General features: G+C 42.7%; 1 protein-coding gene and 1 pseudogene across 4 annotated transcripts in view; both read right to left on the bottom strand.

Annotated features, from left to right (window-relative positions):
* Positions 1-22,376, bottom strand: part of ASIP (agouti signaling protein) — a 79,013-nt gene that overhangs the window by 18,425 nt on the left and 38,212 nt on the right. Inside the window, exon 1 of one of the 4 annotated variants that reach the window (XM_005568759.3) lies at positions 12,412-12,478. The exons of the other annotated variants lie outside the window; for them this stretch is intronic. The gene's annotated coding sequence lies outside the window, so the exon portion shown is untranslated. Of the gene's footprint in view, positions 1-12,411; positions 12,479-22,376 lie in introns of those variants that run through there. 4 annotated transcript variants of the gene reach the window in all.
* On the bottom strand, positions 1,327-5,131 carry LOC102115869 (actin-related protein 2/3 complex subunit 5 pseudogene; annotated as a pseudogene).

Below are 22,376 nucleotides of genomic sequence, written 5' to 3'. Positions count from 1 at the left end.
TGCACCAGTTTGCACATAAGTCAGTGATTACAAAACTGGTGTCCAATGTAAATACTAATCACAAGCTGACTTCCTCCTTGGTCAGGTGGTTTGTTTTGGAACTACTGGATATTTATAACTTTTTATAAGCACCGGTCATTTTTTGAGAACTGATTTGGTTTGTCCAACAAAGTAAACAATTTTTTGCTGTGTGGCAGCTTCTTTTTAAAAAAAAAACACTGAGCTAAAACACAGAACGTGTATTTGTTTGGATCTGAACCAAATCTTCTGAGATCCCAATGACCCTGAAGAGCACTGAAGATATTTATGGGGCATATTAAATAGTATCTTAAATACTAGTTGTGTACCTCATAATGTCTAAGGCAGCTATTATATTTCTAAAGAAAGTAGCATTTCATTCAGAGGCTGCCCAGAGTTTGAATTACACCATAGTTTTTCTTTCTTTCTGCAAATCATTCTTTCTGATTTACAATTTTCCCCAAACAGAGCCATAATATTAGAACAAAAGTTTGATGTTCATGCCCAACAAGCTCTGATATTTTATGGATACATTTGTATAGAGCAAGACTTCTTGCTCTGAACCCTGGGCGACCACAAATCAATTGAGAGGCCATGATTATTGGATGCTGAGAGAAAGTAGCACACTTAAACCCACAGTACAGTTAATCAGGAGGCAAGCAAAAACAAAGCTAGAACTCGGTAGTGGTATTCACCCACCACTTATTCCAAAAACATATTTTGCTTAAATAAGGGAAATAGTCCAGTTTTGCAATGGTCCAGTTTTGCAGTTTTTTTTTTTTTTTTTTTTTTTTGGAGACGGAGTCTTGCTCTGTCACCCGGGCTGGAGTGCAGTGGCCGGATCTCAGCTCAATGCAAGCTCCGCCTCCCGGGTTTAGGCCATTCTCCTGCCTCAGCCTCCCGTGTAGCTGGGACTACAGGCGTCCGCCACCTCGCCCAGCTAGTTTTTTGTATTTTTTAGTAGAGACGGGGTTTCACTGTGTTAGCCAGGATAGTCTCGATCTCCTGACCTCGTGATCCGCTCGTATCGGCCTCCCAAAGTGCTGGGATTACAGGCTTGAGCCACTGCGCCCGGCCTCAGTTTTGCAATGTTAATAACTGCCAGTCTCTCATATTTTTTATAAATATCATTTCCCGACTAGCAGTGAGCTAGGAAACTGGCCTCAAATTCTGACCAAATCTCTCAGTATTAGGTAAAAATAACACAAAACAAAACAAAAAACCAGCCAATAGGGGTTAAAAATTGCACAATTAAACTTGAATGTAAATTATACTATATACAGACTGGTATAAACATCACTGAAATGGTTTTGAAAGGATGAAACATTTATATTTTAACACAATTTCTTCTATATTATCCCAATTTTCATTAAAGGAAAACTGATATGTAATTTTCTTCTTTATAGATATGAAAAAGCAAGAAGGCACAGCTGCGAGAAACAGATGCTACCCACAGGGCAGCGGTGGCATTTGGTTGTTTTGGTCTTTGTACCAGCAATTCCCACTCCCGAGGCAGATTTCTGCTTCCTGCCAATCTACACGGTTTCTCTTGCAGTCAAGACACGAACAATGGACCCTACTCCTCCAGCAGCAAGTGCCTTTTCCTGCCACTGCAGTAACACAGCACTGCTATTGTCAGAGGGGCTCTCAAATCCTTTATAAATACACTTCATTAGGAGATCCACACCATTCTTGTCCGGAGATTGAACTGTCTTTTCAATATCATTAGCTTTAAAAGAGATGAGCACCTTCAAGACAATGCTGCCTGCCCGGTCCTTCACTGCCTGACTCTTGGTGTTGATGGGGAGGTTCTTCAGAGCTGCCTGTAGGGCAGCTGTCACATTTCCTTGCCGCAGGCGGGAGTCCACCTCGCCCTCGTCGGGCCCGGCCTGGCCGTCGCCCCCATCTTCTTCGTCCATGAACTTGTTCTCGTCATATTCATCCACGTCCACCTTCCGGAACCGGGCCGACGACGCTGTTCTTCGACATCCCAATCCCTACCAGTGGCAAAGGCCTCTTCTTGGCGCTGCCTCTACCTCAGCAAGCCGAGCCCAGCAGCCCACTGCCCGGCGCCTGATTCACTTCCCTCTTCCACTCTGGGGCTACAATTGTATTAATAGCAGTGAGTGTGTCCCTCATGAGTGGTAACAGCAATGAGGGTTTGTACGGGTCCAGGGCAATTGGTTGATGTAACCCAGGAGTCTTGTTGATGTGTGTGCACACACGTATGTTAATATGTAAGATCTCTGCTTGAGGGAATATAGGAGACGACAGTGTCGAGAGCATTCCTGAGTAGGGTACACTCAGCGTCCTGAGTATGCACTGAGGGAATCCCCTTAGCGACAGCACTGGGGATAGCATTGTATCTTAATCCTTCAGGGTTAAGGCCTTGTTCCCCACAGCAAAGGAAAGGACTACAGTCTCCCAGTCATGTGGCATGACTAAGTACCTATTGGGACGGAGATGTAGCGAGAGATGAGAACGGAAGAAGAGGCAAAGGCACCTCCACCTCCTGGGTTCAAGCGATTCTCCCACCTCAGCCTCCTGAGTAGCTGGGATTACAGGCATGCACCACCACCAGGCCCGTCTAATTTTGTACTTTTAGTAGATATCGGGTTTCACCATGTTGGCCAGGCTGGTCTCAAACTCCTGATCTCAAGTGATCCACCCGCCCCAGCCTCCCAAAGTGCTGGGATTACAGGCATGAGCCACTGCTCTCGGCCTTTTTAATGTTTTTGAGATGTGGGCTCACTGTGTTGCCCAGGCTGGCCTGAAACTCCTGGCCTTAGGTAATCCTCCTGCTTCAGCCACTCAAGTAGCTGGGACTATAGGGGCACCACTGCACCTGGCTTCCCTTTTAATTTTTATTTTAGCATTGTTTTACTATTTTTTTTTTTTGTTTGTTTAAGCAGTCTTCTTGAAGACAGTGAACAGTGTCAGCTGCTGACCACACTAGGTGTTCGTGAGGCACAACTCTGACAGCCTGCCCTGGGCTTTGCTAGTGACACTAGTCAAGGTAGCCAGAGTGTCTGGGTAGCCAGCAAGCTGGCATTGGAGGGGAGGTGACTGGGCTCAGTTAGTCATAATAGTGGCTTCCACCAGCCCTGCCAAGCACCAATGGCCAGAGACCTGGGGGATCTGGGTGAGGCTCATCCCTTTGAAGGAGAGTGAACAGAAATCAAAAAGTATCAGCTGGACCGCAGCACGGAGGAGCAGCGGCAGACTTCAGCAGACTCATTCAGGTTAGTGCGGATGGAGGCAGGCTTTCCTTTGATCACGCTTTTGAAACAAAGCATATACTTGGGAAGAAAGGGAAATGATAGCAAGAGGGAATTCTTGACCTCGAAATCGTCTGTGAAACGTTGTGCATATGTGATTTTTCAGGGAGAGGGTCCATAGCTTTCTCTGGGTCCATAACGGGTTCTCTGGCCCTGAAAAACCTCAGAATGTTTGTATATGATATTCCTATAACCTGCATGTGGTTCATCCACAATCACAGACACATAAGGGCAGGGGAGGTTGTTGATTTCTTTCAGTTTAGGTAGTAGTAGTGCAGTTCTACAGTGGGGAAAGTGTCTTGTTGAAAGGGGCACATCATTCTAGACTGGTACTGGTTCAGAGTATATTTTAAAAATGTAATACTGAAACAAATTAAAGATTGTAAAAAGTGGCTGGGCGCGGTGGCTCAGGCCTATAATCCCAGCACTTTGGGAGGCCGAGGCGGGTGGATCACGAGGTCAGGAGTTCAAGACCAGCCTGGCTAACACGGTGAAACTCCGTCTCTACTAAAATACAAAAATTAGCCGAGCGTGGTGGTGAGCGCCTGTAATTCCAGCTACTCAGGAGGCTGAGGCAGGAGAATCACTTGAACCCGGGAGGTAGAGGTTGTAGTGAGCCAAGATTGTGCCATTACATTCCAGCCTGGGCAACAGAGTGAGACTCCATCTCAAAAAAAAAAAAAAATTATAAAAAGTATGATCCTGTAAATATCAAAACATATTCAAATATGTACATGTTTGCATATGCAGAGAAAAAAGTCTGGAAGGATAAACATTTAAGTGATGATTGCTCCTTAGGAGTGGGATTGAGGATGGAGAGTGAAGTAGAAACCTGCATGTTTTCCTTTATGTACTTCTGTATTTGAATTTTAAAAATAAGCGTGTCTTATTTACTTTTTTATTACTTTGCAATTAAAAAAACAAACAAACAAAGGATGGCCAAGTGCAGTGTCTCACACCTGTACTCCCAGCACTTTGGGAGGCCAAGGTGGGAGGATCGCTGGAGTCCAGGAGTTTGAGACCAGCCTGGGCGACACAGGGAGACCGCGTCCCTACAAATTATTTAAAAATTAGTCAGTTGCAGTGGTGTACGCCTGTGGTCCCAGTTACTCAGGAGGCTGATGTGGGAGAATTGCCTGAGCTCAGGAGGTTGAGGTTGCAGCGAGCCATGATTGTGCCACTGCACTCCAGCCTGGGCAACAGAGCAAGTCCCTGTCTTAAAAATAAAAATAAAAACAAAAACAAAGGATGATATTATAGAAATAAAATACTGGATGCTACCTGACATACCCTGAAAAGATTTAAAGAAGCTGGATGGAGAGTCATATACAGTTTGTGACAATGATGTTGAGGAATTTGTAGGACTCTCCTTCCCTTTCATAGTTCAAATTCAGGGTGGAGTTTGCTCTCAACAACTACTGCTCTGTCACCAAAACATACAGCTTGTTTGTCGTGTATCTTCTTTCACCTGAGGCCCCTTTTTGCCCTGGGATACTCTCAAACTCTATTACCCTTCTGGTTCATCGGCCACTGTTTCTGAAATGCTAAAACTTGGGAAAGGCAACACACAATTTTGTTGGGGTTTAGTTTCTTAGCCAAACTAGCTGTCCCAAATTCTGAGGGTCAGGGCCCAGGGGAGAACCACCTGTCATTATTAGTTACCTCAATTCTGCATACCAGATGTTCAGCAGCTGCAGGGGGACCCTGCTTCCCCCAACATCTTCCACCTACCTGGGTTATGTTACAGCTGCGGCAAGAGCCTGGCTGGGGTGAGCATAGGAGGCTAGCTGAGGGACTTTCAGTAAAGTCCACTCAGGTTTATCAGTAATGTCCATGATCAGACATAATTTCTGGGGTAGCATGAGGGTGGCAATATGTTTCATTTACTTAGTGTCGTCCTAGAATAGCCAATCAATCATCACATTTACTTTTATTTATATTTTAATTTTTTAGAGACAGGGTCTTGCTCTGCTGTCCAGGCAGTAGTGCAGTGGCACAATCATAGCTCACTGTGGTCTCAACCTCCTGGGCTTAAGTGATCCTTCCACCTCAGCCTCCTGAGTAGCTGGGACTACACGCACACGCCACCACGACTGGCTAATTTTAAAATATTTTGTAGATATGAGGGTCTTGCTATGTTGCCCAGGCTGGTCTTGAACTCCTGACCTCAAGTGATCCTCCTGCCTCAGCCTCCCACACTGTTGGGATTACAGGCATGAGCCACTGAGCCTGGCTAACAAATATGTTTTGAATGCTATTCAAAAGTCTTATCTGATGGTTCCCTTCCAGGGGAGTTAATCTCTCTTCTCTGAACACATTCTATTATAATTATTTGTTCATTTGTCTGCTTCTTCTAGACTGAGGATTCATCAAGGGCAGGACCCGTGCCTTATTCATCTACATACCCACTACTCCATCCCCCACCACTCCCAGGCCACACCAACCCAGGGCCTAACATTGTGCTCAGCGCAAAATAAGGCCTCAGGAAATGTTTCTGTCAACTGAATCAAGTTACTGTATGTTCGATATATGTGAAGAACAGATGCCTTACCTTTAAATGGCTTTCAGTACTTCAGGGAAGAGAGACAAGTAACTAACAAAAGGAGGAGGGAGAAGTGCTAGAGTTGAGGCACAAGTGAAACAAATGCCTTGGGTATGCAGAAGAGAGTGGTTCCACGTATGGGGTCTTGGGCCTCTCTAATTTCCTCAGACCCCTGATTTCGGTCTGCAGCTCCTAGAGAGCTCCACACTCACCTCTGTGTGGCTCCTGCTGGGCCCCCCTCTCTAAAGTGGTTCTGTATAGCAGGCAGGAGTGCCCTTTCTTCTCCACACTCTGCAGCCTTTTCCCTCTGGCAGTCTCCTTGAATTTCCTGCTTTACAGGGTGGCTTTTTTTTTCTTTCTGAGACAGCGTCTTGCTCTGTCACTCAGGCTGGAGTGCAGTGGTGCCATCTCAGCTCACTGTAACCTCTGCCTTCAGGGTTCAAGCAATTCTCCCACCTCAGCCTCCTTTGTAGCTGGGTCGACAGGCATGTGCCACCAAGCCTGGCTAATTTGTTTTTTTTTTTTTTGTATTTTTGGTAGAGATGGGGTTTTACCATGTTGCCCAGGCTGATGAATTATTCGATTTTTAAGTTCTTTTCTAACGTTGACTTGCTGTTATTCCAAATAAGTGGCATCCCTTTCAGAGAGGCTACAGCATATTCCGTTGAATATTTCTTTCTTTCTGTTTTTATAGATAGGATCTTGCTCTGTCACCCAGGCTGGAAGGCAATGGCAAGATCATAGCTCACTGCAGCCTTGACCTCCTGGGCTCAAGCAATTCTCCCACCTCAGCCTCCCAAGCAGCTGAGACTACAGGTGTGAGCCACCATGCCAGGCCAATTATTTTTTTAGTAGAGGTGAGGTCTCACAATGTTGCCCAGGTTGGTCTCGAACTCCTGGGCTCAAGAGACACTCTCTCCTCAGCCTCCCAAAGTGCTGGAATTACAAGGGTGAGCCATTGTGCCTGGCCTGAATATTTCTTTTATTGTGAGGATTTGCCCTCTGAGAATAAATCTGACCTCTGAAAATAGACAATGATTTCCAGCTAACTCTGGGAAGAATAATAATATTTTTGATTGAAAATGAGCTATGGCATAAGTAATGGGATTTTAATAACTTAAAACTGATTTTAGTTTTTAGCTAATACAGCCAGAATTGAGACAGTCAGTAGAATGTTTTTCCCCAAAGTTGTAATATTGAGATGTCATAAGTTCATTCTAATGCTGCAAGTAGATTAAAATATCTTTGAATTCTAGACATGCCTTCAGAGGCATTTTTTTTTTTTTTTTTTTTTTTTTTTTTTTTGAGACGGAGTCTTGATCTGTTGCCGGGCTGGAGTGCAGTGGCGTGATCTCGGCTCACTGCAACCTCCACCTCCCGGGTTCAAGCGATTCTCCTTCCTCAGCCTCCTGAGTAGCTGGGATTACAGGTGCCCATCACCACACCAGGCTAATTTTTGTATTTTTAGGAGCGACAGGGTTTTACCATGTTGGCCAGGCTGGTCTCGAACTCTTGATCTCAGGCGATCTGCCCTCCTTGGCCTTCCAAAGTGCTGGGATTACAGGCATGTGCCACTGTGCCTGGCCCTCAGGGGCAATTTAAAAGTCACACAAGACAGGGCACCAAGGCTTATGCCTGTAATCCCAGCACTTTGGGAGGTGGAGTCAGGAAGATTGCTTGAGACCAGGAGTTTGAGACCAGCCTGGACAACATGGCAAGACCTCATCTCCACAAAAATTTAAAAAATTAGCTGGGCGCGGTAGTGCATGCCTATAGTTTCAGCTATCTTGGGAGGCTGAGGCAGGAGGATCACTTGAGCCTAGGAGATCAAGGCTGCAGTGAGCTGTGCTTGTGCCACTGCATTCCAGTCTGGGGAACAGAGAGAGACCATGTCTCAAAAAAAAAGTCATATAAGAAAAAGCACTGGCAGGGTGCAGTGACTCACACCTGTAGTCCCACCATTTTGGGAGGCCGAGGCAGGTACACGACAAGGTCAGGAGTTCAAGACCAGCCTGACTAACATGATGAAACCTCGTCTCTACTAAAAATATAAAAAATTTGCTGGGCATGGTGGCATGCGCCTGTAATCCCAGTTACTCAGGAGGCTGAGGCAGGAGAATCACTTGAACCCAGGAGGCGGAGGTTGCAGTGAGCCAAGATCACACCATTGCACTCCAGCCTGGGTGACAGAAGGAGACTCTGTCTCAAAAAAAAAAAAGCATTATATAATATAATATTCATAGCTTTCATAATAAGATGGAAACCTGTTTCAATTGAGGACCATGTGAGGTAAATATCAATTTAAATCAGTCTTTTCTGAAAACGGCTATTTAGGAGAGAGGCATATACTATGTTAAACACGGCAGGGTACATTGGCTCATGCCTGTAGTCCCAGCTACTTGATAGCCTGAGGCAGGTGGCTCACCTAAGCCTGGGAGGTTGAGGCTGTGGTGAGCCGTGATCATGCCACTGCACTCCAGCCTGGGTGATAGAGTGAGACCCTGTCTCAAAATAAAAAAAACAAAAAAGAAAAAAAATAATGACAACTCAAACTGAAACAAAAAAACCTAAAAACATAAAATGTTAAACTTACTAGATTTTTAAATTAAAGACAGGAGTACAAAACAGGCAGAAAAGGAAAGGAGAGAGGAGAAAAGTACACAGGAAAAGAAATAAATAGAAGAGTTGTGGGAATTGGAGTTAATCAGTAAAGGGAGCTTCACGTTTATCTGCAATTTTTAAAAATATAAAAGATGAAGGCCCGGCGCAGGGGCTCATGCCTGTAATCCCAGCACTTTGGGAGGCCGAGGTGGGCAGATCACTTGAGGTCAGGAGTTCAAGACCGGCCTGGGCAACATGGCGAAACCCCATCTCTACCAAAAATACAAAAAATTAGTCAGGCATGATGGCATGTGCCTGTGGTCCTAGGAGGCGGAGGTGGGAGGATTGCTTGAGCCCAGAGGCAGAGGTTGCAGTGAGCTGAGATTTCTGAATCCAGTGGGACTGATTGCAAAGGAGACCCAAGGAACAGTGCTAAGTTAGATGCCGATTACCCACTTTAAGTCCTTTATTGTGGAGTCTGTTCATTATCAACAGAATAGAGTACTGTGAATATATGCCTGATGTTGCTCATTGTAGACAATGGTGAGAGAAGAATTTTCCAAAGGAACTTGCAAAACTTACTGTAGAAAATTCACCCAAACAAGAAGCTGGAATTAGTGAGGGTCAAGGAACAGCAGGGGAAGAAGAAGAGAAGAAAAAACAGAAGAGAGGTGGAAGACACCAAATAAAACAAAAAAAGACCGTGCCACAAAAGGTTAGAGGCTAGAGTTTCTTATTCTGGCTATAAATTATGTGAGTAAAATTCTGCTAACCATTTAAAAATACTGTACACCCATGCTCAATATATAGTCCTGGAAATAGCAATTGAAACATCTCTTCTCACAAGAGAAAATGAGAGTTTTAATGGTGCGTTAGATGAATTTAAACTTTAAATCAGATGCTGCAAATTGGAAGGAAGACTTGTGGTGTTCTAAATTGCTGTGAACACTTCTAAGAAACTTAGAGCCCATGAAACCATTATTTATTGCCATGCAAATTATAATCTTGAATGAGGAGTTTTTTTTAAAAAAAATAAAGTATTAGAAAAATGTAAAGTATTTGAAAGATGTAAAATTAAAACATGAAATTCTGCATTAACTATGAATTTTACTAAATAGAATTACTTTTGAAGCACATTTATCCATTGAGACTATCTTGTATGTGTTACGTATGTATTGTGTTGGTGCTGGAAGATGTCTGTGTGCCTGTGTCATCATGTGCTCCACAGTTCTTAGCAAACGCAGTTTCAATCCATAGATAGCCAGCAGTGGATGTTACTATAGGAAAATGCAGGATTAAAATTGTCCTTGCGTTAAAAAAAATCAGAATAATTTTTTCTTAACAACACTAAAATTATTTAATCTCTTGGGCTGTATCTACATACACATACCGATTTCAGTATTGTGACTGCATTGGCTAGTCTAATTGTTATGCCTAACAGATGCCAAATTGAATAATATTTTAATGGGTGGTTTGAATCTTATGTAGACAGCCTGCTTCAGAACTCTTCTTTGAGACCAAGAACCATATAGCAGGCTCAGACTGTCTGAAGGGCCCTGAGTTAGAATTTGAGAGAAGACTTGAGGCTGTGTCCCTTCTCAACGGACAAAAGGACAAGACTCCTTCAGGCAGCTGTTTGTCAGTGTGAAATCTGTCACCCTGTTCCACTGAAACAGGGGTCAGAGTCCAGGGTTCCTAGCTGTTTATTCCCACAATGTACAAGGAATACAATGCTGATAGGCGATGCTAAATGATTGTTTTAGATCTCCTGACATCATTCCTTTTAGGCTGTTTTATCTATCATTACTCAACAAAGACCTTAGTGGGTACAATATTGATTTTGTTTATGCTCTCCAGAAATCACTTCTCTGCATTTTCTCCTTCTCAGTAATCATGTCTTTTGATTTCTGAATTCCTTTACCTGGGGTGCATTGTGCACAAGCACTCATTAAGCATAGCTGAAGCTGAGCTGATAGTCTGTGACAGCTCTCAACAACTTTACAGCAGAAGGAGGGAAGAGGCTTTGATGTGAGATGAAATTTTCTGCAGAAGAGGATTAAGTCAGAACCAAGGAGGTATAGCTGAGCAAATCTTAAGACTGTGTATGCATTAGTTCTATTTGGAGAAAGTAGAAAAGGTTTTGAGACAGACATTTATGAAAGTGTTTTTCATTTTGTTTTGCTTTGTTGTTTGTTTTTTGAGTGGGTCCCAGTAAGGCATCCAAAATAACCACAGGAAACCCAAAATGACTGGCTGGGTGCGCTGGCTCATGCTTGTAATCCCAGCACTTTGGGAGGCTGAGGTGGACAGATCACCTGAGGCTAGGAGTTCGAGACTAGCCTGGCCAACATAGTGGAACCATGTCTCTACTAAAAATACAAAAATTAGCCAGGCGTGGTGGCATGTGCCTGTTGTCCCAGCTACTCAGGAGGCTGAGGTGAGAGAATCGTTTGAACTCACGAGGCAGAGGTTGCAGTGAGCCAAGATCAATCCATTGCACTCCAGCCTGGGCGACAGAGTAAGACTCCGTCTCAAAAATAATAAAAATAAAAACAAAAATAAAATAAAATAAAATAAAAATTTAAAAAAGAAAACCAAAAAAGACTTCAATATGCCATCCCATTTAGCCTCTTTAATCTCCTCCAATGGAAACAGCAGAACAAAATGTTCCATATCACTGAAGCAGAGCAAACTCACCCACAATTGCAAACATTAACCTGAGCTTCCTTTAATGGGCATTACAATGTGTGAAAATGGATATCCATTCAGAAAAGTCAAGCATTTACAAAGGAAAAGGAGAGTCTGCAATAAATGGAATTTTGGTCATCTGTTTCATCTCTAATAAATATGAAATGAACAAATGCTACATGTGCAGACTGATCCCCAAATCCTAAATTCTGCTCTGTAAGAGTTATTAGAAATCTGAAACTACAAGCAACTTTCTGAAGACATTTAAAGAAACACTAAAGTGTGACTTTGGGGTCAGGGTTGACATTTAGGAATACTTCTTTCTTAGATATACATATACATATATTTATTTATTTATTTACTGCTAGGCAATGGAAAATGCACAGAGTAAAGAGAAAGAGGCCGGGCGCGGTGGCTCACGCCTGTAATCCCAGCACCTTGGGAGGCCGAGGTGGGCGGATCACGAGGTCAGGAGATCAAGACCATCCTGGCTAACACAGGTGAAACCCCGTCTCTACTAAAAATACAAAAAAAAATTAGTCGGGCGTGGTGGCGGGCGCCTGTAGTCCCAGCTACTCAGGGAGGCTGAGGCAGGAGAATGGCGTGAACCCCGGAGGTGGAGCTTGCAGTGAGCCGACATTGCGCCACTGCACTCCAGACTGGGCGACAAAGCGAGACTCCGTCTCAAAAAAAAAAAAAAAAAAGAAGCCACTAGTTAGCAAAAGATCAACTGCTTTCTTCACTGAACTCTTCTTAACTACTCTGACCCACAAAAGTGAATCAAAAAAATCTGTTTAACTTTCCAAGAAAGGAGGAAAAACTGTTAAGTTCTTTAAACTTTCCAAAGTAGCAGCAGCTTCACTCATTCTGGAAGCAGATTAAAGTTGCCATCTAAACTCATATGCTTTCCCACAAAGAGCCCAGGCCAAGGAACTTCCTTTTTCACCTTGCAGCAGTGGAGATTTGCTGCTTACTTGTCTATAACTTCAAAGACAAGAACAGGAAAACAGCCAATCATACTATAAAATTATTTCAAACTTCACCACATCTCCCAGGCAGGAAGGTTCTTACAGACCCACAGTGAAAAGAAGAAACGTTTCATCAACTGAAAGACAGCTGTAAGCAGACCAAGAGAGGTTTTACAAAAGAAGCAAAAGTAGAGGGTATCCTTTATTTTACAGAGGGGCTCTCTAGCAACCCAGTTCATATAAAACTAAAATTTAAAGAAGAAAATAGAATCTCTGTAGGCGGCAGAAGAAAAGAAAATTGTTTCCTCCTACTTACAGCGCAAGTGACTATCCCTCTAAGGCTAGGCAGAGCAGAGGGTCTCTCCTGTCCTTGGATAGCAGAGGCAAGTCGTGTTGCTGTGAGACTTTTTAAAGATCCCAGTAACTCCCAGCAGCTGGATTCCCCATCTCATCTCTTTGCTTTCAGCCAAGCAAACATCATGCCTTCATACTCATTCTGGTTGCCAGAAGTCTTGTGGTCTGTTCTTCTATATTTCTCCCCATTCCTTAGAATTGGAATTGATGTTGACATGGAGGTTAAAAGGGATTGGAAGGGAAGTGGTTGCATCACGGACACTTCATCGGCGAGTTTAATGAGAATTTAATTCAGAATGGATCCCAAGAGACGGAATAAAACTAAGTCTAGTTGAGTTAACCTAGAAAAACAAGTCCTGCCAAAGAAGGGTCTAATTCAGCTTCTTTCAGAAATTCCGGGTGAGTTAAGGAGAAACTGGTGGAGAAGTTAAACTTTGATGGGCAGATTGCCAAGGCCCAGCCCACCTTATTAGTAAAATCTCGTTGGGACCCTTTTTTGCGGGAATATTGGTCTCATAATTTTCGGATTTCAGTTGAAGGGCTGTACTTACGTGGACTCAAAAACTATGACGCTGCAGTTCTTTTATTCTCCTTACTCAGTTGGCTTTTCCTTGGATCAACTAGAATTTACAAGGTTATGTGAAAGCTGATCATGCATACTGGGTCATTCTTGTCATACCCAACTAAATCAGAGTCTAGGGGCCAGGAGGGAAGAAGCACTTGGGGCACAGCACCTGCTCCATGAATTAAATTTTTCACAAACCCAGCTGCTAAAATGACCCTGCTGTAACCCCAAGAGCAGTTTAGTAGCTGCTGAAACATGACTTTAAGAATAGTTTTGCCTACCACCATCACTCACCAATCAGAGTTTGCCAGCTCCCAAATGCTTCCTTTTTTCTTTTTTTTTTTTTTTTTTTTTTGAGACGGTGTCTCGCTGTGTCTCCCAGGCTGGAGTGCAGTGGCGTGATCTCGGCTCACTGCAAGCTCCGCCTCCCGGGTTCACACCATTCTCCCGCCTCAGCCTCCCGAGTAGCTGAGACTACAGGCGCCCGCCACCACGCCCGGCTAGTTTTTTTGTATTTTTAGTAGAGACGGGGTTTCACCGTGTTAGCCAGGATAGTCTCGATCTCCTGACCTCGTGATCCACCCGCCTCGGCCTCCCAAAGTGCTGGGATTACAGGCTTGAGCCACTGCGCCCGGCCTCCTGTTTTCTTTTTTTTAAACCTTCTTTCCAAATGCTTCTTTAGTGCCAATAAACTTCCTTTCAAAACAATACAGAACATTTCTCTAATAAAACTCCCAACCTTCTTTCTGTTCCTCAGACACACTGAAGACCAACTGGTTAGTGTGTGTGCCTCAAACTGCAATCCTTGTTCCAGAATAGAATGCTTTAAAGTTAGAGATTTATCACTGTTTTATTTTGACTTCAACAGTCACAATTTATTGCTTCCTGGATAATGTGGAGCTTAGAGGCTCTGCAGAAGAAAGTAGGTTATTATGGGCCCTGCAATAAACGTTGTTTGGTTTTGATGTGATGGGTGTAGAAGAGTGGGATAGGAGATGGCACACCCCTACATTGATTTATCCTTATTTCTAGGAACCAATTTCTTTTTGGTAATTTGTAGAGACAAGGGCAACTGGAAAGATAAGTGAATAGGGAGTCAGGAGATCTGGATTCCAGTTTAGGCTTTGTTACTTTCTCTCTGATCTTGGACAAGTCACATAAACTGAACACTGCTATCTCATCTACCAACCACACTGGGCTGAAAAGAGGATCCAATGAGATAATGTAGACACCTTGAAAACTGTGAAGCATTCCACAAATGTGAATGTTTTCCAAATTTTAGTTCATTATATGACCCACCAAGTAAGGCTTTGGATAAATAATTTGATTGGGAGGCCGAGGCAGGCCGATCACCTGAGGTCAGGAGTTCGAGAGGAGCCTGGCCAACATGGTGAAATCCCGTCTGTACTAAAAATACAGAAATTAGCCAGGTGTGGTGGCGGGTGCCTGTAGTCCCAGCTACTCGGGAGGCTGAAGCAGAAGAATCGCTTGAACATGGAAGGCAGAGGTTGCGGTGAGCCGAGATTGCACCACTGCACTCTAGCCTGGGCAACAGAGCGAAACTCTGTCTCAGAAAAAAAAAGAAAAAAGAAAAAAAAAAAGAAAAAATATTTGAACGTGGGGTTGGGAGGAGAAGAGGAACATATGGAGTCTGATGGATACTAGGTGGTGGGATGGGGGATGGGAGTGGAACTAAGTAGAAAAGAAAAAGCAGGGAAAGAAAGCAGAAAATATATCAAGTTTCTAGAGAAAGACTTGTCCGAGGTGTCTTTGGGGGCTTACATTACTCCCTTAGAAATAATTAGCCAGGAAAGTATTCTGGGAAGATGGCAGAGTAGGAAGCTCTAGGATTCTGTTTCCTTACCTAACCAAAACTTGTACTGGCAGAATCTGTAACTATTTTAAAGCCATGGAGTCTATTGAAGGCTTGCAACTTCTAGGGGAAGGCTTGGATGGCAAAGTGTCCTTGGCACAGAGATGGCCTATAACAATAAAAAACAAACAACAACAATAACAAAAAACAGTAACAAAATAAAGTAAACCCTGAGGAAAGGGGAGAACCTGGTTTCTAGAGTTATCACATCATTAAACTCAAATGTCTAGTTTTCAACCAAAAAATCACAAGGCATACAAATAAAAGAAAAAATATGGCACATTCAAAGAAAAAAAGTCAACAGAAACTCTAAAAGTCCTCATGGCAGACCTACTAGACAAATACATTAAAACAGTTATCTTAGAGATGCTCAGAGAACTAAAGGAAGATGTGGGGAGTGAAAAAAAAAAAAGTACAAGTAAAAGGAGAATATCTAAATAGAGATATGGAAAACCTAGAAAGAAACCAGAAAGCACAATAACTTTTTATAGTATTGATTAGTACAATAACCAAAATTTAAAATGCACTAGAGGGATTCAAAGGCAGATTGGATTAGACAAAAACTTTGGAGGCCAGAGGCTGTGGGCCAATAAATTCAAAGTTCTGAAAGAGAAAACTGTCAACCAATACTCCTATATCAGATCATCTCAATTGATTCAGGAAGAGCATTTGACAAACTACCACAGTTTCATAATAAAAAACACTCAACAAACCAGGAATAGGAGAAGACTGCTTCAACATAATAAAAGCCAAAAGCCACATATGAAATACCCACAGCCAACATCATACACAAGGATAAAATAATGAAAGATTTTACTCCAACATTAAGAACAAGACAAATATGCCTGCTTTCACCACATCTATTCAGAATAGTACTGGAAGTTCTACTTAGAACAATTAGGCAAGAAAAAGAAAGCAAAGGCATCCACATTAAAAAGGAAGGAGTAAAATGATCTCTGTTCACAGATGATATGATCTTAAAAGTAGAAAAGCCTAAAGATTCCGCAAAACACTGTTAGAACTAATACATGAGTTTAGCAAAGTAGCAGGATACAAAGTTATATCAATTACATCAGTTACATTTCTATATATTAACGATGAACAATCTGAAAAGGAAATTAAGAAAATGATTCAATTTACAAAAGCATCAAAAGAATTAGGAATTAACGTAGCCAAGGGGGTGAAAGATGTGTACAATGACAACTATAGAACATTGCTGAAATAAATTAAATAAGACATAAATATAAGCAATCTACAGATTCAATACAATTCCTATCAAAATCTCCAGGAGGTTTTTTTGCAGAAATAGAAAAAAAAAATCCATTCTAAAATTTGTATGGAATCTCAAAGGACTCCAAATAGCCAAAACAATCTTCAAAAACAAGAATAAAGCTGGAGGACTCACACTTCTTGATTTCAAAACTTACTACAAAGCCACAGTAATCAAAACAGTGTGGTACTTGCATAAAGACAAACATGTAGAAAAATGAAATAGAATAGAGAGCCCAGAAATAAACCTTTATATATATGGTCAAATGATTTTTGACAAAGGTGCCAAGGCCATTTAATGGGAGAAAGAAGAGGTTTTTTCAACAAATGGTACTAGGAAAACTGGATATCTACATGCAAAACAATGAAGTTAGACTCTTACCTAACACCACATACAAAAACTTACCCAAAATGAATCATAGACCTAAATGTATTAATAAGACCTGAAACTATAAAACTCAAGAAGATTTTTCCAGGCAAATAATTTTCCTCCACACTCACCTTATCTAGAGTTTCCCAAAATTCTTCAGCTGCCTTCGTATCAGCACTTGCATACTCCCCTCTCACATTCACATTATATAATGCATAATGATTTATTTTTAAGATGGGGGTCTTGCCATCTTTCTCAGACTGGTTTCAAACTCCTGGGCTCAGGCAATTCTCCCACCCCAGACTCCCAAAGTGTTAGGATTACAGGTGCGAGCCACCGTGACAGGCTGAATAACGATTGTTTTTTATTTTTTTGAGACAGAGATTTCACTCTTGTTGCCCAGACTGGAGTGGAGTGGTGCGATCTCAGCTCACTGCAACCTCCGCCTCCTGGGTTCAAGCTATTCTTCTGCCTCAACTTCCCAAGTAGCTGGGATTACAGGCACGCACCACCATGCCTGGCTAATTTTTTTGTGTGTATTTTTAGTAGAGACAGGGTTTCACCATGTTGGCCAGGCTGGTCTCAGACTCCTGACCTCAGGTGATCTGCCCGCTTCAGCCTCCGTGCTGGGATCATAGGCGTTAGCCTTTGCGCCAGGCCATGACCATGATTCTTGAATCATTTAAACCACCTAGAGCTAGCAGTAAATTCAACATCCTAGTCAGGTTTAGCCTTTTCTGTCTGTCTTTCTTTTCTTTCGCTCCCTCCCTCCTTTCTCCTTTCCTTTCTCTCTTTCTCCTTCCTCCCTCCCTCCCTTCCTTCTCTCTTTCTCTCTCTCTTTCTTTTCTCTCTTTCTCTCTCTTTCTCCCTCCTTCCTTCCTTCTCTCTTTCTCTCTTTCTCTTTCTTTCTCTCTCTCTCTTTCTTTCTTTCTCCTTCCCTCCCTCCCTCCCTGCCTTCCTTCCTACCTTCTTCCCTCCCTCCCTCCCTCCTTTCTTTCTTTCTTTCTTTCTTTCTTTCTTTCTTTCTTTCTTTCTTTCTTTCTTTCTTTCTTTCTTTCTTTCTCTCTCTCTCTCTCTCTCTCTCTGTCTCTCTCTCTCTCTTTCTTTCTTTTCTTCTTTCTTTCCTTCTTTCTTTCACAGAGTCTCACTCTGTCACACAGGCTGGAGTGCAGTGGCATGATCATGAGCCCACTTCAGCTTTGACTTCTGGGCTCTAGCAATCCTCCCATCTCTGCCTCCTGAGTAGTAGGGGCCACAGCCATGCACTACCATGCCCAGCCAGACTTTTCTCTCAACATCACAAACAAACTTTGTTTTGGCCATGATTGTTATCATGCTAAGAGAGATATGCTTCTGTTGCCTGGTCTTCAATCTAGGTCATTAGAAGTTTCTCCATATTCCATATAGACCCTTCGTGAACTTTTGTTAGTCTCATTGCCTTCAGTGAAGCAGATTCTTTTTTTTCTTTGTTTTTGAGATGGAGTCTCACTGTGTCACCCAGGCTGGAGTGCAATGACATGATCTCAGCTCACTGCAACCTCAGCCTCCCCGGTTCAAGCAATTGTCCTGCCTCAGCCTCCCAAGTAGCTGGGATTACATGTGCCTGCCATCACACTCAGCTAATTTTTGTGTTTTTAGTAGAGACAGGGGTTTCACCATGTTGGTCAGGCTGGTCTCGAACTCCTGACCTCATGATCTGCCCACCTTGGACTCCCAAAGTGCTGGGATTACAGGCGTGAGCCACTGCACCCAGCTGAAGCAGATTCTTTAACAGCTTTGGTCACTTTGCTCTTGTTCTTCAAGATGGTAGCTATGGTGGAATGGGACATGCCTGACTAGTGAGCAATAATCATCACTGACTTTTTACCTTTGTAGCTCTTAATTACTTTAAATTTCATTTCTAGGTCAATCACTTGATGTGGCCTCTTACTGGCAACACTAGCCATGGATTTTGTGTGCTTTAGGAGCCATGATGAAAACAACAACATGAGACTGAATCAAATGCAAGAGAAAATAGTGTGCAAACAAGAGATGCAGTAAGCATGAAATATATGAGGATACTGTGGGTATAACATGACATACTGTTTTACAGTAAACTGTTTGGTTGTTTTCTGAGTTTCGCTCTGTCACGCAGGCTGAGTACAGTGGCGCGATCTCGGCTCACTGCAACGTCTGCCTCCTGGGTTCAACTGATTCTCCTGGCTCAGCCTCAGCCTTGGCCGCCCGAGTAGCTGGGATTACAGGCGCCTGCCACCACCCTTGGTGAATTTTTGTATTTTTAGTAGAGATGGGGTTTCACCATGTTGGTCAGGCTGGTTTATAGGACCACTGTCATATATGCAGTCCGTCATATACACTTGGGCAACAGAGTGAGGAAGAAAGAAAGGAAAGAAAGAAAGGGAGGGAAGGAAGGAAAGAAGGAAGGAAGGAAGGAAGGAAGAAAAAAAAAAGGAAAGAAAGAAAAGAAGAAAAGAAAAGAAAAGAGAAAAGAAAAAAGAAAGAAGGCTGATAGTGCCACTGGATGCCTGGCCCCAACCACAACTCTGGAAGACCTATTGCATTAAGGGCCAATTAGCACAATGGTCTAAAACAAAAGCTATCACCTTTCCCTTAGGACTGACTAGTTATGCTATATTTTTACTGATTCTTAGGCACTAGTGGCCTTGTCTAATACTTAGAAGATTACAGACTGGCAGATTAAAGGCACCTCTCTTTGGGTCATGAGCCCTGGAAACAAATGGCAGCCACTAAACAGTCTGGATCACTCTTGTGGTGTACATGGTAAGGGCTCATTCTCTGATGAGACCAACTAGAATCAAGCTTTTGATCAAGCTTGTGTCAATCAGATGGCCACAGTTGCCACCTAGATCCATCATCACACTGGAGATGGCAACATCATCATCAACTAGGCACAAAGTAAGGGATTCTGTGTTTCTGATGCAGAAGCTGCCACTACATGCCAGACCTGTGACCTCTGCCAAAAGTTAGCCTATTTATCTCATGGTGAAAGAGGCCATATTGCACTGAGTATTGACTGGCTGCAGAGTGTTCACTGGCTCCCGGTAAATTGGTGACATCAGACCTTTGACCTCGTCCAAGCTATTCCACTTGTATCTTATTGCTGTTGACTTTTACTCAGGTAATGGTTTTGCTGTTCTAGTCTGATCAGCCAACTCTGGCTACATCATTGTGGCCTTGAAACTAATCTGTGTCATGATTTTGGCTTTCCGGATGGTGATAATACTGCATTTTTTAGTGCAAAAACTCATCAACAATGGGTTTATAGTCAAAGTATTTGGTAGCCAATTCATTCCCCTTATTATCTTCAGACTGGTGGTATCATTGAGAGATGGAATAAACTTTTAATTTAAAAAACAGCTTTATTGAGATGTAATTCACACATCATAAAATTCACCCTTTTGAAGGTTTTTAGTATATTCACAGAGTTGTGCAACCATCCTACAGTATGCAGTCTTTGTGGCTGGCTTCTCTCACTTAGCAAAATGTTTTCAAAGTTTATCCATGTGGTAGCACATATCAGTACTTCATTCCTTGTCACGGCTAAATTGTCTCCTCTTAGCTTTACTGGTTAATGATTAGAATGAATAGGATGGATAGTTTTATAGACCTCTTTGGAAAATTCAGGGTTCTACCTGACCATTCCTGGGCATAATGTACCTTTCTTTTCCCTAACAGCAACTCCATTCCAGCCTGAGTTTTAAAACTTCTGAAGGACAGCCCAGGAAAAAATTGATCTGGAGGATTCAAACGTAATTCCAGTACAGTCACGTGAATTCTTTGTTAGACTGACAAGGTCTTGTCATGAGGACAATGACCATTCGGTTGAGTACACTTCTCACTAAGTCTTCAAATAGTTGCCCAAGCTGGGTAGGATTCGAGATATAACAGGTCTCTGATTTTTTTTTTAAAAATGCTCTTGTTGGCCAGGTGCAATGGCTCACGCCTGTAATCCCAGCACTTTGGGAGGCCAAGGCAGGCAGATCATGAGGTCAGGAGATCAAGAGCATCCTGGCTAACAGAGTGAAACCCCATCTCTAATAGAAAAATATATAAAAAATTAGCTGGGCCTGGTGGCAGGTGCCTGTAGTCCCAGCTACTCAGGAGGCTGAGGCAGGAGAATGGTGTGAACCCAGGAGGTGGAGCTTGCAGTGAGCCGAGATCACACCACTGCACTCCACTCCAGCCTGCGCGACAGAGCGAGACTCTGTCTCTGTCTCAAAAAAAAAAAAAAAAAAAAAAAAAAAAATCTCTTGTCCCACTCACAATTGACTCTTTCAGATGAAAAGTGTTGGTGTGAGTGGGGAAGAATTGGAGAAAAGGTGAAGTTATAGCTACTGGGTTGGAATACACTGATTTTGTAACTGTGGAAGGAGAACAACGATCCCAGTATCTGGATGGAGAACACGTTAAACCTCAGGAAGTATGGAGAGGTAGGGAACAGTTAATGTTCTCTTTGTCCCTTAGATCCAGCACGGCAACCTGGCAAACAGTTACATGGTTTGTTTGAGGCACACTGTCATCAGGCAGTCAATCTCATCTGCTGCTGGATTTGTCAAACCAGTCCATGTGCTATGAAAACAGAGAAATTCATGTGGACATGCCTGACACTATGCCTTCTATGCCTGGTGCTGTCAAAGGTGGACAAACAGACTGGCACAACTATATTTTAATCTGACTGATACAAAATCATATGCCTCTCCTGATGCCTGAGTGGCCTTGGTTATGCTATGTATGGTGATTGAGACTGGCCTTAAACTGTATACTGGATGTCTAAAATAAGTCCCTGATCCACCTGGGACTTATTCACAGATGGCTGAATCTGGGACTCTGAGGTCAATACTGCAGGTTTGTCTCATCTTGCTGCTTGGGGATTTATTGACAGTGATCTATGCTGTATGAGATAAATTGAATGGATTTGGTTCCAACCTCGACTAATCAGATTAATCAAAATGGCCTGCAGAATGGCATGCTCAAGTGAAAATCTCCCAAGAAGCCAAGATGATGTAGAACTGAGGGTGGATGCTGTTGAGAGACATTCTGCCATGAGTCTCTTATGCTCCTCCTCATCTTATAGAGTATACCAAGAATGTAAGGTATTGACTGCTCTTTAGCCAGGCCATTTCTCAGGATTATCTTTGCAGCAAGCAACTTTGAGGTGTGAAATAATATCTCCCTGGGTTAAAAAGCAAGTTTGCTTACTGCTTTCTATAAAACAGTGGGTTCTCCAAACTCAGTGCTATTGTCATGTAACACATTTACCACATGTGTAGACCTTCATCTGGGCCTTTGTGTTGTCCCTGTTGGAGTTAGGGAGCAAGAGCTGATGCAAAAGTTAATGCTCATGCTGCTTGCTGTGTGGTGAATAATAAAGTTCATTGTCTCTGACCTAAGTCTCATGTCTTCTGTTAGAATTCATGAAACAACAACAAGCTAACTTACTAGCTTAAAAGTAGGGTAAAGTCAAATCCTACACCTGACATATATGAGAGTTCCATTTACTCAATGTCCTTGTCAACACTTGTTATAGTCAGTCTTTTTAATTTGAGAAATTCTAATAGGTACATAGTAGTATCTCATTGCAGTGTAATTTGTATTTCCCTAATAAGCTTATTTCCATCTGTATGAGCTTATTTCAATTTGTATATTTTTTGGTAGAGTATCCGTTCAAATCTTTTGTTCATTTAAAAAACATTCCAGCACTTTGGGAGGCCGAGGCGGGTGACCTCCTTACCTGAGGTCAGGAGTTCAAGACCAGCCTGCCCAACATGGTGAAACCCCGTCTCTACTAAAAATACAAAAATTAGCTGGGTGTAGTGGCACATAGCTGTA

Source organism: Macaca fascicularis, chromosome 10 (assembly GCF_037993035.2).
Source record: "Macaca fascicularis isolate 582-1 chromosome 10, T2T-MFA8v1.1".
Taxonomy (NCBI): domain Eukaryota; kingdom Metazoa; phylum Chordata; class Mammalia; order Primates; family Cercopithecidae; genus Macaca; species Macaca fascicularis.
This window is presented reverse-complemented; position numbering and strand designations above follow the sequence as displayed.